Genomic DNA, 15,711 nt, shown 5'->3' on the forward strand with positions numbered 1-15,711 from the left:
CTATAAGATTATTGTATGGAGGTATAGTAATTTCTATTAATATACATGAGGGTCTTGGGTGAACTAGAGTGGCCCAACAGAATATTCCTAAAATTTGAGAGCTATTGCCTTTCCAGTGGCTATTTACCTGACTGTAGTATTTCGGATCGTGCATACTCGAGATGAACTGCAGAATGCATATAGCATTTTTAATATTTGTTTTTAATTTATTGCCTTTAGCCTCATCTACTAATGAGATGTAGAATTGTTTCCTTTTGGGTTAATCTGGTGGCTACTGATAACATTTTGGTTTTATGTACCTATTTGGGATTGTTTTGGTTTGTTGTTTTTGGTAGTTGACAGAATGAAGTGCTGGAATTTCAGCTGCTCCTGGTGGTTAATCCAGTGAGAAAGTCAAGGGAGTCAGTCACGTGGACAACAGATACTGTTCCAGAATCCCTTGACCAGATTGTGTCTGATTGATACACTCTAAACAAGTACCACCATCAATAATAATTTGCCTCATAAAGGCTCCAAACAAAATACAAATAGTTCCACAACAGGTTTTCAGAACTGTGTGAATGTCTATTTTGGGGGTGGGGGGGTGGGGAAGGGTGTCCTAGTTAGTGAAAAATGCAGTTCACTTCCCTAGATGAAATTAATTTAGTCAGTGACTCTGTGGGTCACAAGTGTAATGGAAAAAAGGACTGTTTTAGACACCAACTCACTCTTCTTCCCTCTCTTCATTCTGTCAATGTTGTCCTCACTCGGCTGATTTAAGAAGGCAGGCCATTGATCTCAGAATTTGAGATCCAATGAAGTAACAAAATTAAACGCGCTTTCAAAATTTGACAACTCTTTCTTTGGAGTACAGTTTTCAACCCTGAACATGTCCTGGCTAGTTGGCTAATGCTGTAGCCCATTTTGGGGTGTGATGGCGTAATTGACCTGTCTGCCATTCTGGAAATTTGGAGATAGACCTGGGGAGGTGTCGGAGATGGGGGTAGCCAGCTAGGGGCATACTGCTTGCGGCATAGTGGCGATTTTCCAATGGATCTGCTTTGGAGAGTTTCAAAGTACGTATTATGGGGGAGGCCTGCCAGCCATATTTCTACAAACTTTTGCCATTCTATGAATATTAAAAGGGATTCCAGGAAAGGCATTGATGAGCTATCCTGGGAGACACTTTGGATAAGCAATTACACAATATCTCAAGGCATCCATCCATCATTCCTCAAGACTTCTAGGAGATTCCTTCCATCTAGTGTAGCTAGTAGCCAGCTGGCCTGTTGGAGGCTATTTCAGATTGCGTTTAGCAGCCTGTATCTTGCAGAACAGACTGATGTTGGATTAACCTGAGCAGAATCCTGAAGAGCGGAGTTGATAACTGTTTATATGTATATAAATACACGTACGTATATAGCATGTATACATATGTGCCATGCTAGCTGAACAGTCTTTGAAATCCTGGACTCATTTTCCATTGAACGAGTTTTCAAGGCAGTGTGTAAGCAGATGTTGGAATTTGTGGGAAGTCAGCAATTTGTTTTAGACACGTGAAGACTAAGTTCGTTGTGATGAATTAATAAAGTCAGAGGCTGTTGTGTAAATTCACTGTGAAAGCTCTCATATTACAAACCTAATGGAACAAAAATTGTTTTAGCAGTTAAAACCAAGAGAAATACAGAAAGCTCTTTATCCCTGGTCTCTTCCCCTTGGAATTTCCCTGGGGAACTGATGAGGACAGTGGAAAAACACCACACTTCTAAAAGCAGTCTCTTACTTTTCCAGCGTCGGGAGTCCACGCTGAGGCATTTCTTTTCTTTCTTTCTTTCTTTCTTTTTTTTTTTTTTACTACATTTCGTGGATGTGATTTTGATACCCAAGACTTTCACTCACAGTTGTCTCGCTAAATGGGGTATTTCTCACCCGGATTTGGGGATTAAACTGTGAACTCCCAGTGGGGAGGGGCTGGAGACCAATAGCCTTTGTAAATTGCTGTGATCCAAGGAGAGAATGAAGTGAAGGGAGAATGAGATGTCTTGCAGTAAGCATCTGAATCCAGGCTGTCAGTAAATAAACAAATGTCTTTCTCTTTGGTTTCCCCACTCTTTCAACTATCGTTTAATTTTTTAAAATATTTTTAAAAATGTTTATTTTGAGAGAGACAGAGGGGGAGAGAGAGCATGAGCACACGAGCAGGGGAGGGGTAGAGAAAGAGGGAGAGGAGAATCCCAAACCAGCTCCATGTTGTCAGTGACGAATCCGATGTGGGGCTTGAACTCACCAACGGTGAGCTCATGACCTGAGCCATGACCTGTGCAGAAATCAAGAGTCAGATGCTTAACCCACTGAGCCACCCAGGCACTCCTCAACTATTGTGTTAAAGAGTTACAATGTTGTATGGGAAGTCCAAAGGAAAACAAGTTGCTCATGAAGGGAGTTAAGGAGAAGCAATTGAAATGGATCTGAAAATTAATGAAGCATTGCTAAGGTCAAATGCATCCCCACCTTTTAAACTTGGTGCCCATCTCCAAGCTGATTTAAGGATACTACTTTTCACCTAGAAGCATATCCTTATTCTCCATTAAGCTAAGAATTGTACTTTCATTCTTGGTATTCCGAAGTATCCAAAGTTGTCATCACACGGTGTTTCTCCAAGGAATTAAAAAAAATAAGCCGCTGAGAGTTTTGTTGGGCCAATAGGTGAAGAACCTGAAATCCGCAAGCTATTTCATCTTCAACCTGCTTGTCCCAGCCACACAGGGGTAACTTGGGCGGATCCTTTTTTCTCCTCCGGAACTGAACCTCTCACCAGAGGCTATAATAAAAGCAACAAATAGCTTGCTGCGTCCTGCATTCAAGGTCACACCAAAGGTTAGTTACACATTACCCACCCCTCTCCACACACCTAGCATCTTCATTAAAGGATTACCTTTTACTTCAAAATCCAAATGGCTCTTATGCATCCATTTGTACTTTCATAGTTGAGCCTTTATATATGTTTCTTTGATTATCAGTGTTCTCTCAAGAAAATTACTTATTGCGTAGGTAACTTTAAATAATGAAATGCAAGTTAAAGAACGTGTTTATGTGTGCGTGGGGGGGGGGGATGATCATGACTTCCTAACTATTGTTTCTAGTTTCCCATAAGCCTTTTATTTATTAAAAGTATTTTATATTTATATTTATATTTATATAATAATGTATAAACATACATTTATATTTTCTACGAGCGCTGGATCAAACCGTCAACAGGCTTCCGGTAGCGTGTGTTAAAAATACGAGTATGGGGTGCCTGGGTGGCTCAGTCCGCTGAGAGGCCGACTTCAGCTCCGGTCATGATCTCACAGTTCGTGAGTTAAGGCCCTGCATTGGGCTTGGGGCTGTCAGCAATGTGGAGCCGGCTTTGGATCCTCTGTTGCGCCCCCCCCCGCCCCTCCCCCTTGCATGCTCGCGCGCACTCTCTCTTTCAAAAATAAATACAAAACATTTAAAAAATGTATTCTTCCTTACCAACCTTAAAAAAAATATATGAAAAAAGTGTGGAAAAGAGCAGCCCCATTTCTTTAAAGGCAGCAATGTTGTCAACATTCAAAGGCAAACTGTTTGGCAGGAAAGAGGAAACATACCTATTCTCTGTGCAAAATCCGGGGCAGCACTGATCGCGCTGGAGCTCGGTTTCCCCTGGGATTCTGCGCTTCTGGCTACCGAATTCATAGGCTGACAAAGCCTGGAGGTGGTGCTGCTTGGAGGCTGTCTAAAGGTGGGGGGGGGGGGGGGCGGGGGAGGGGGGATTGTCCATCCGGGATTGCTAAATGTCAAGGGTCATTTCCCAGCCTGACACTTGATTGTGAAGCAGGTTAGGAGGTAAATCTTGCAAGGCCCCGGATTGTGACAAACGCTATTGGTGGGCAATAAAGTCCGACCGCCTTAAGCGGCTTGTTTTAACAATGGGAGGTTGTTTGTTGGCATTTGTATGCAAATTGTGGTGAGTAGCTAACAGGTTGCTTTGAAATGCTGAATTTGTTTATCCCAATGTGGGAAGCCCGACCTTTTCTTCGTGGGCAGAAGATTTATGGAGCTCTTTTTTTCATGGCTCTCAGCATTGAATTAGGTCCAGCAGGGCCCCAGCATTGTCATTAACTCAGGTTGGGCTTCAGGGGCGGAAGTGCACTGCTGGTCCCCAGACTGACCCAGACGGGGGTAACCTGCTGGGAAGCCATGGGCTCACAACGTTCTGGAGTTTCTCTAGGTCCCCTGGCTAGGGCTGAGCCACCAAAACAGCAAACAACTGAAAGGAAAAATACTCCCGTCTTCAGAATATCTATCCATCACATAAATACCTCGTCTGGAAAAAAATAAATCGGCCATTTCCTTTGGCTTCGTCTTCATACCTATTCCGGGAAAAAGCACCTCCCTCCTAGGCCAAAAGAAAGACCTGCCATTGAGTCTCTCACTGGCTTGTGTCTTCGTATGAACTTTTAAAGTCAAAAGCGTTTGTTCAAAGTGCTCATCCTAACATTTTTAGAGTCGTTATAGCCGCCGTGGGTGTGTGTGGCTTTGCCCTCAGAGGGACCTGGGTTCAAGTTCAGTTTCTTCATTTACATAATGGGGATAATAATATCATCAGCACTTTGGGTTGTTGGGGGGATTAAATGAGATGATGCAAATAAAGGTTGAGCTCGATTCTTTGCAAAGCTGTAAACGTTAGCCGTTCCTACGAGATACTGTTCCTTTAAGGGCCCTTGAACTGTCTAGAAAAGACACACAGGTGGTCAGCGGTCATCACTCTTACTTTACGGACTGAATAGATTCAAAGATTTAGCGATGCTTAATCTCTTTTATTTGTGAGTGTCTTTCATTTGCCCAATTTCACATTTCCATGCTTATATTTTGCTCCAGACAGCAGGAAAGTACTTAACGTTGAGGCGAAAATATTGAAACGACAACATCCCTTGCAGGAAAATGCTGCTTCTTAGAACAATTATAGTGCTGAACATCAGCACAGGACAGTTTGTGCTAACACTGTCCCAAATCAGGAAGGGCACGTTATCTGCTCCCTGTTCCAGCAAATACCTGTTTTTGCACATCCTGTTAATGAATACACACCTGTCGAGCGTGTTAGTTTGCTCTGCTGACTTAGTTGACAGAGGGCCAAGCCACAGTTCACTGCATTGAGTACAGGCGGCAGGAGCACTGCTGGCTGTCTTGCTGCTTGGGGGTCCGGGTGAAGGGCCTGCAAAGGTCACCCGCACAGGAGTGTGAGAGGCGAAATAGAATTTTGTGTCAGACTGCATTCATAAAGAAGGTTCTTTCAATAATCTGTGCTTCCAAGAAATGTGTTAGACTAAAAACACAATTCAGCTTTTTTTTTTTTAAACTGCATTTATTTATTTTGAGAGAGAGAGACAGAGAGACAGAGAGACCGAGGGAGGGGCAGGGAGAATCCCAAACAGGTCCAATGCTAACAGCATGGAGCCCCATGTGGGGCTCGATCCCACGGACCGTGAGCTCATGACCTGAGCCGAAACCAAGGGTCGGATGCTCAACGGACTGAAGCACCCAGGCGACCTTCTGCTTTGGTAATAAAGCTGATTTGCCACTTCCTGTTCCTTACTAAGAATGTTGTGACTCGTGTGGTTCTGCGCCTTTTTGTGTTCCTGTATGTTAGCCTCTCGTGTGTGTTCCCTGAGATAGTGACAGATCAGCGGGACTTCTGCAAGCCCAGGAATTTGTCTGTGTGCCTCACGTGTGAGCACAGCATCTGAAAGCAGCCACCTGACACTTGCTGAGGATGTTCGCTGAGTGAGACACGGAACCCGGTTGCAGACACATTTCTCAGCTGACCAGCTCTTAATCTTAAACCTTTCCACTTATTTTGGGTCTTTCCCTTTCCCCTGTTTCTTCTGACCGCCTTGGTCATGGGCTTTCTGGCTGAGGATAGCGTCCTATCTCCACTGCTCCCTTTAGACTTGAGGTTTCTTGCCTGTCTATGGCTCCCCACAGCTCACGCCGTCTCTCTGGGTCCTGCCTCAAGCTGGTTCTGACCCCTTTTGCCCTGGCTTCATGTCCTTTCTCTCTTGATCACGTATTTGGCTTTTGCTTTTCTGCCCAGCCGGTTTGTTTTCCAGTGACTTGATTGGACCGTCGCTCTTGACTTAGGCTTTGATTGGGAAGCTCTCTCGTGTTAACCTTGTGCCGTGACGTCAAGCTGGCAGGCCGGTCCTGGACCAGACCTGGGTGATCCTGCCTGCCTGGGCCTGGAGCACCGGTTGTCTAGATACAGCCTTGACTACACATTCAACAATCACGTTGTACCTCACCTCGCCAACCCCCCAGACACACATAGCCTTACCTTTCCTGGTGGCCATTCTTTATCTGCTAAGAACGAGGGGTTGGAACTTAGGGACTTAGGGGGTATGAGGTAAACTGGAGTGCTCAGGCCCAGGAAGGTGATGCAGAGAAGGGGCCACTACACTTGGGACTGAGAATACACTGGCAATTTCTCTGGGGCCCTTTGACCCCACAAGTCACTGTCCATCCCTCCAAGGCCCTTGCCTGATAGCTCTCATTGAAATCTGAACTTCCCCAATTATAACTCCTCTAATTCTTGCCGCAGGCAGAACAATTGAGGAGCATCCACTCTTGAGTTAGACTAAAAACACGATACAGCTCTGATGAAACTGAGTGGGTGCCTTTGACTAGGAAAATGGAAGAGGGAGCTTCTCCCAGAGCCACCGGGGTGTCTCCTCTGGGCAGTCACGGTGGGGCTCCTGGGAGAGCTGCGAGGTGGGGGTGCGCACACGCGCCCTGGCCCATGCTGCCCGCCACTAGGGAGGGGGCTTGTCAGTCTCCTGGGAGAGCTCCAACTTGGCACTTGCCCCCCTCCCCCCCCCCCCCCCCCCCCCCGCGCCGGGGTGGGGCCCGAGCAGCAGAAGCTGCACCGCCTCCCTGCGCGTTCTGGCGGGTTCCTCTAGGAGCCCCGTCGCCCGACGCCTGGCGCAAGGCAGGTGAGTAATAAAATCTGCGGCAGCTGTCGCTGTAACTCTACTGACCCCATTCTTCTGGCTTCCGCAGCCCCGCCGCCCAACGGGGATGAACAGTCAGCCGGCAGTTTTTGCCAAAGGAGCCGTTGGTTCAAAGATTCGGTACCGACGAGTGAGATTTAGTAAGTCGCGCCCTCTTCCAGCTTCATCCTTGTCGTTCTTAAAATGACGGTCGCAACACCACTTTATTCTAGAGTGCTAGTAAGCCCCTTTGCTGCCCTTGGGAAAAAGCACTCGAAAATAGGAATTACTGTGAACATGCTACTTTGAAATAAAGATAATTTTTTTTCTCCTGTGTTCCCATAGGTTTCTTTTTTTTTTTTTTTTCCTTGTAAGGTTTATTTATTTTGGGGCGGGGGGGGGGGCGGCGTGCGCAGAGAGAGAGGGGAACAGAGGATCCAAAACGAGCTCTGGGCTGACAGCAGAGAGCGGATGCGGGGCTGGAACCTATGAACTGAGATCATGACCTGAGCCGAAGTCAGGCCCTTAACTGACTGAGCCACCCAGGCGCCCCTCCATATTTTTCGTTTATATTTTTAATTCTACTACTGTTTAATTTTTTTTAATGTTTATTTATTTTTGAGAGAGAGAGAGAGAGAGACAGAGCTTGAGAGGGGAAGGGCCAGAAAGAGAGGGGACACAGAATCCGAAGCAGGCTCCAGGCTGTGAGCTGTCAGCACAGAGCCCCAGTGGGGCCTCAAACCCACAAACCGGGAGATCATGACCTGAGCCAAAGTCGGATGCCTAACCGACTGAGCCACGCAGGCGCCCCTACTTTTTAAGTTTTTAATTACATTTGTTTTTAATTGTTTTTGAGAGAGAGACAGGGCGTGAGTGGGGGAGGCTGAAACAGGCTCCAGGCTCTGAGCTGTCAGCACAGAGCCTGACTTGGGGTTTGAACTCAGGAACCATGACATCATGACCTAGGCTGAAGTCAGACGTTCAACCGACTGAGCCAACCTGGCGCCCCTCTATTACTTTTTAAAATATAGGTTTTAATCATGTCTCCTTTCTCTAATATTTATAAGCAGCCAGCCATAGAGTTTGCTTTAAGACAAAGTGGTGGATACAGCAGTTATATGCTTAAGACCATCTGTCCTTTTCTTCAACAAATAAGAAAGCACTACCCGTTTGGATTATTGTTTGTAATTGAATTTACGTTTACAATAAACCTCAGGCTTAGAATTTGAGCTGGGTGGGTAGGGAGAGAAGACAGAAAGTCCAAACAGTGTAATTAACAAAAGTGGGAGAAGCTTTGTTGGGTACAGCTTGAAACAAACACGCGGATTGCCCTTAGTGTCTTGAATAAAATGAAACAATATAAAAAAGTATAACCTCCCTCCCCCCTCCCCCCCCCCCAAAAAAAAACCCCTGGTGAAAGTTCTGCTTAAAAATAACCTTCATCTTTGTACTTTTCCCCTACTTAAGACAAATATTATGTGACAATAAATTTGTCTTTTGTTTTTGAAAATTTTCTACAATTAGCTGAAATGTTGAGATAAGTAGACTTTGTCGGTTAGGAATAGCAAGAAGGAATATTCATATTGCTTATTGATCTGTGCCCAGATGTTTGATATTTAAGTGGTACTTAATGATTGCAAATTTAGGGGGTCTGCTGCCTGCTTCACAGTTGGAAGAGTGGCTAAGTGACTTGCCCAAGGCAATGGGCAAGGATTTCTGCCCAGGACCATCTTTCTTCCAACAGATACTGAAAACTTGTGACAAAAATAAAACCAGATTCACACGATTTTACTTCTGAATGGAAACTTTACAGTGGCGCTTTGTCTCTGCCTTTTAGGAAGGCAAAGCCATGCTCAACCCTAACCACATTCTCTCTGCCAAGTCCTGCCTCATCTGTCCCAGTGAGACCAGGAGAGAATTCTCTGCCCTGCTTGTTTCTGGGGCTTGGGGGAATGAGAAGAAATTCGTTCTCTTCATTACAGTTTTAATTCGTTGAGGGATGATTCCACATTTATTTTTATTTATTTATTTTTAAAGTAATTTCTATGCCTAACATGGGGCTTGAACTCAAAACCTCGAGATCAAGAGTTGCATGCTCTACTAACTGAGCCAGCTAGATGCCCCAAGATTCCACATTTTATATCTTATTATCTTATCTTATCTTATTCTTCAATGTTCCACATTTTATTCATTTTGTGTTATTTTATTATTTTTCAAGATTCCGTATTTTATATGTTGTTCTGGCAGCTATGGGGAGAGGATTTTTATTCTCCTCTCCGATGACCCCCTTATTGTGGGGATTCAAAAAAGGGCTCTATCACCTTTTCTCTTTCTGACTCTTGGAGAGGACGTAGAAATGGAGTAAATATGCAATCTTATCCTTTCTCTTACTTCCACTTGCTTCTTACCTTCCTATAAACCACCTTCCTAACCAAAAGAAGCAGGAATTAGTTGGTTTTGGTAAACTTTTTAACAAGTTTTAAATTTTAATTCTAGTATATGTAACATACTGTGTTGTATTAGCTTCAGGTGTATGACGTAGTGATTCAACAATTCCTTGTATCACCTGATGCTCATCATGGTAAGTGTACTCTTTAATCCCCATCACCTGTTTCACTCATCCCTCCACCCCCCTCTTCCGTGGTAACCATCAGTTTGTCCAGTGTAGTCAAGAGTCTGTTTCTTGGTTTGTTTCTCTTTTTTCCCTTTGCTTGTTTGTTTTGTTTCTTAAATTTCACATATGAGTGAGATCATATGGTATTTGTCTTCTTCTGACTTATTTCACATAGCATTATACTCTCTAGTTCCATCCATTTTGTTGCAAATGGCAAGATTTCATTCTTTTCTATGGCTGAATAATATTCCATTGTGTATATATGTGTGTGTAGACCACATCTTCTTTATCCATTCATTAATCGATGGACACTTGGGCTGCTTCCATAATTTGCCTAGTGTAAATAATGCTGTTATAAACATAGGGGTGCATGTATCCCTTTGAAATAGTTTGTATTTTTGGGGTAAATACCCAGTAGTGTAATTACTGTATGGTAGGATAGTTCTCTTTTTATTGAGGATCTGGTGAACTTTTGTGGCCTATATTGATGAAACTTTCTGGAAGATATTTTATTTTATTTTATTATTTTATTGTATTTTATTATTTTATTTTAGAGTTATTTTCCCCTTAGAAACATAGAAGTACTTGTAGAAAAAAAAATGATGTGTCAAATTCTCTCTTTTAATAGTCTTATTTTTTAACTTTTAGTAAGAACAGAGAGATCCTGGTGGAATTTCAGTGAATAGTATCAGGATATATTTTGGAAAGCCAGGAGATGTCAAACTTTGTGTAAATTGGTATTTCTAAGGCTTCAATAACACTCAGAAACTGTAATTATATCAGGACAAGGTCTTTTTCAGCAAAAGAGGCTCACACAACTTTCTTCATGATTATGCTTTGACCACTCCATTTGCTTTATTCATAATACTGTCCTAAAAGAACTTCCTTGCAGAAAACAGTCAATGAACCTAGCATAATGGGAATTTTCTACACGATTAAGTTCATGGAAGCGTACATTCTATTTCCAGAATAATCAACCAGTCCAGAGACACTCAGCTTCTCACTGTACGATGAATAGTTGATATTTCTGAACTAAAGTAAGCAGTATTATGGGAATTTTCAGCCACTGATAAAATGCTAGAATCAGAAAGTTAAGACATCAAGTTACATGGAATGCTCAACTTAAATCTAGCGTACAAAGGGGCACCAGAATGACTAGCTGTGAAAGGTCAATGTTTAACTTTTCCAAGTATTGCTTAAAAAAAATGTATGAGGCAGGAAGGGGAAGGGAAGAGAGAGAGAGAGAGAGAGAGAGAGAGAAGGTTGGTTGGTTATATCAATGCATTAAAAGCTGCATTGGAACAAACTTGCAAAGAACAAGAAGAAAGTTTTTAATAATTTTCAAGAAGCCTTCATGTGCTATGCAGACCTGATTTGTCTTGTTTTTCTGTATTCTACGGATACATATATGCTGAAAGAGAGAGGGAGATGAAAATAAGCAAACAAAAAGAATGGGGGGAGGAGAAAGAAAACATCAAAAATTATTAGAAGAGTAGGTGGATATTAATTTTTTTTCTTCGGTTTGGAAAAGGGAGCCAAATAGGACAGTTTAATATTTACTAAAACAAGCCCCAGGATCACACGTGAGCCTCCAAGTGGCAGTTAATCTGGTACCCAGAGTCTTGAGAGCTCAGACTGGGGTGTAAAGAAATGCAGGGTCTCCAGCAGGAGCCCTTTTCCCAGCATCTGTACTGATTCCCAGCAAAGGTAGACCCTGCCCCCTCCTCCCCTGTCAATTACTCATCATTGTTGTTTATTGCTCCTTCCCTTTACCTAGTCTCTGCTGGCAAAACTCTCAGGCATCCATGCTTGGGGCTGGTCCACAAACTGTTCTGTACTGGTTTGAGATGAGCATAAAAATTGAGAGTAAGCATCGAGAAACTTTTAAGCAACTCAATGGAGTCATTTAATGTCTGTAGAATCTAATGAAAAACGGGGCTTCATTTTATGTATCTTTGTTCTGAATTTCATTTCAGCTAGCAGTTTATTTTTATGGTATTTTACAAAATATCGTCTGTGATAGACTGGGAAAAAATGGTCTTATAATACAGTTCGTCTGAAGCACTGCTCTGGAGAACCAGGAGGTAGTGCTTCGAAGGTAAGGGTAACACACTTTTCTAAATGTGGATGGAGTTTATGCTATGAATTAGGGGAGGGCCAAACATTTCTCCCCCTGAAGAGCCCAGTCAGAAGCAAGAGTGTCTAGTTGGTGACATTTTTTACAGCAGTGATTCTACAACATATTTGTCTTAGGACTCTATTTAAACTTAGAAAAATTCAGTTTCCAGGTGCTCATTGCTAGTATATAGAAATACAACTGGTTTGGGGCGCCTGGGTGGCGCAGTCGGTTGGGCGTCCGACTTCAGCCAGGTCACGATCTCACGGTCCGTGAGTTCGAGCCCCGCGTCGGGCTCTGGGCTGATGGCTCAGAGCCTGGAGCCTGTTTTGGATTCTGTGTCTCCCTCTCTCTCTGCCCCTCCCCCATTCATGCTCTGTCTCTCTCTCTCTCTGTCCCAAAAATAAATAAACGTTGAAAAAAAAAAATTTAAAAGAAATACAACTGGTTTTTAAAATACTTTCTTTGTATTCTGTGACCTTGTTAACCTCACATGTTTGCCCTAGCATTTTGTTTTGTTTTGATTTGGTGGAAGCCTACATAATTGATTTCAGGCTTTTCCCTTTTTCTTAATACTGTCAATTTTCCTCTAAGCCCTGCTTTAGCTGCATCCTATACATTTTTTTTATATTGCATTTTTATTTCCTTTTAATCCAAACTCTTTTCGAATTTTCCTTGTGCTTTTTTTTTTTTTTTTCACTGATTCATGGACTATTTAGTAGTGTGTTGTATTTCCAAATTTTTGGTGATTTTACAGATATTTATTGATCCTTGTTGAATTCCATTATGGTCCAAGAACATCCTTTGTATAATTTCAATTGTTGACATTTGTTTAAAGGGATGTTTATCACTCAGAATATGTTCTATCATGGTGAATGTCGGGTGTTAGGACTTGAAAATAACGTGTGTTAGACCAAAGTAGGGGTTCTGGCCCAAGACGGTGAGGCTCCTAAATTCATTTCTTCCCAAAGACACACTGAATGTACTGTTTATGTAGAGCAGTTCCCTCTGAAAGAAATCCAGAAAAGAGGTGAGCGATTCCTACATGTCAGGTTAATGAGGAAATAACCACATCGAAACAGGTCTTCACAGACCCTCAGCTACCAGAGGCCACTAAGAACAAAGAAATCAGCTTGGACAATCAAAAAAGTTTGAGAGACACCCAAGAACTTGGGCTGGGCTGAATGATAAGGTTCACCACACAAGACCACACCAGCAAGAGAGGTAAGTGTTTTATCTCATGAGCAGAAAAGGAAAATGAACAAATAGAGGAATATATTCCAAATAAAAGAACAAGCTAAAACTCTGGAAACAGGTCTTAACGAAACAGAGATAAGTGATTTACCTGATAAAGAGTTCAAAATAATGGCTGTAAAATAATGAATGGACAAAGTGGAAATTTCAACAAGGAGAAATAAAGTACCACATAGGAGTCACACAGCTAACGAATACAATAGCTGAAGTAAAATTTTTTAAAGATATTTATTTATTTATTTTGAGAGAGACCAAGCAAGAGAGAATCCTAAGCAGGCTCTGCATTGTCAGCACAGAGCCTGATACAGGGCTTGAAATTAGGACTGTAAGATCATGACCTGAGCTGATATTAAGAGTTGGGAGCTTAACCAACTGAGCCACACAGCCACCCTGAACTAAAAAATTTAATAAAGAAATTCACATAAGACTAGATGAAGAGGAGGAAAAAGTCAGCAAACACAAAAATGGCACCAGAACTCATCCAATCAAAGGAGCAAAAGAAAAAAAAAAAAGGCTAAAAAAGAATGAAGATCATTTTAAGGATTTATGAAACACTGTCAAGCAGACCTATATGGGTAATAGAAGTTCCAGAAGATAAAAGAGAAAAGGAAGGAAGCCTATCTAAGGAAATAATGCCTGAAAACTTCTCTAATCTGGGAAAAGAAACAGATATCCAGATCCAGAAAGCCCAGAGAGTTTCAAAGAATATGGATCCAAAGAGACCCAATTAAAGGAATATCACAATTAAATTGTCAGAAGATAAAGACAAAGAGAATCTTAAAAGCAGCAAGAGAAAAACAACTTGTTGCATAAAGGGAAACCCCATAAGACTATCAACAGACATTTTCAGCATAAACTGTGCAGGCCAGAAGGGAGTGGCACAATATATTTAAAGTGCTGAAAGAAAAAAAAAACTGCCAATTAAGAATATTCTACCTGGTAAAGTTGTCCTTCAGAATTGAAGGAGAGAGAAAGTGTTTTTCAGACAAACAAATGCTGAAGCAGTTCATTGGTACTAGACTGGCCATGTAAAAAATGTTAAAGGGACTTCTTCAAATTGAAACAGAAGGATGCTTATCAGTAACAGGAAAATATGAAAGTATAAATCTCACTGGTAAAGGTAAATATATAGATAAATTCAGAATATCCTAATGTTGTGATGGTGGTGAATAAAGCACTTATAAATCTAGTATGAAGGTTAAAAGATGAGTAATAAAATGGAACTACAATTGTTCGTTAATGAATATAAATGACATGAAAAACAAAGTGTTGGGGGAGGAGAATAAAAATGCGGAGCAGAGCTTTAGTATATGTTGAAATTTAAATTGTTTTCAGCTTAAAATAGACTGTTATAAATATGTTTTATATAATCCTCATGGTAACCACAAAGCAAAACTTATAATGGATGCATAAAACATAAAAATAAAGAAATCTAAACATATCAGTACATAAAGTCATCAAATCACAAAGGAAGAGAACAAGAGAAAAAGACAGGAACAAAGGAACTACAAAACAGCCAGAAAACAACGAAAACAATGACAATATTAAGTTCATACTTAACATTACTTTAAATGTAAATGGGCTAAATTCTCCAGTCAAAAGACACAGAGTAACCAAATGGATAAAAAACAAGACCTAACTACATGTTACCCATAAGAGACTCACTTCAGATGTAAGGACACATATAGACTGAAAGTGAAGGGATAGAAAAAGATATTCCATGCAAATTGAAACAAAAAGAAAGCTGGTGTAGATATCCTTATATCATACAAAATAGACTTTAAGACAAGCACTATAATAACAGACACAGAAAGTTTTTCTGGCTTCTTTCTATACTTTGTAGGTTTTTTTTGTTTGTTTTTGAAAGCCAGATATCTTGTTTCAGACAGTGGAGGCCGAAGTAAATGGATTCTGTGCCTGGAAATGAGCACTTTTTTGTGGCCTAGGCATTTAGTGTGTTTTTTGGGCGCTGTGTATCTAGGTCTTGGGGGGTGGGTCCTGACCTATACCAGTAATGGAAACTCTCTAATAGTCTGGATCCAAGGTACTTTCTGCCAGGGTTAGAGAGTTTTTTCTCTTCCCTTTCCCTCACTTTCCTGGGTCTTCACCAGTGCCCTAAGATGACAGTTTGCTGTCTTTTCTGCAACAGTTTAAACCTCCATGAAAGTGAAGAAGGGTCTTGTGCCTTTCTTTCTGCTCCTACTGTCCCCTCCCCAGGTCTATACCACTCTTGCCCCCAGGGTTTCTTGTGAGTATCCAGTGATGTCTGGAGAAGACCCTGTGAGTGCGTGTAAAGTCGTCTTGTGTCTGAGGCTTCTGGGAATTCCCTATCCTCGCAGTAACCCATATTCAGCATTTAGCAATTCATTTGCCATTTTAGCTGAATTCTTCCTACCAGCTTGTATGATGTGTGGTGGCATCGGCCCCAGGCAATCAAGCACTCAACTTTTTTCTCCTTGTAGGTTCTTTCCTTTCCTTAGATTTCAGGTTAGTTAATTGCCCTGAAACCTCAGGTTTCTGATAGGTTCAAGAAAAGTTGTGAATTTGCAGATCACCTGACGTTTGTTGTTGTTGTTGTTGTTGTTGTTGTCGTTGTGAAATAGCAGTGTTCTTTCCAGCTTTCTAGAGCTTAAGCAAAAGCATGAACTTTCCCAATTATTAAAGACCAAAAAGAGTTTTAGTTATTGTAGGTTAATCTATAGATATTTGTCATATTACGAATTTAAATGAGAAATTTA

The sequence above is a fragment of the Leopardus geoffroyi genome, chromosome B4 (assembly GCF_018350155.1).
Source record: "Leopardus geoffroyi isolate Oge1 chromosome B4, O.geoffroyi_Oge1_pat1.0, whole genome shotgun sequence".
Taxonomy (NCBI): Eukaryota; Metazoa; Chordata; class Mammalia; order Carnivora; family Felidae; genus Leopardus; species Leopardus geoffroyi.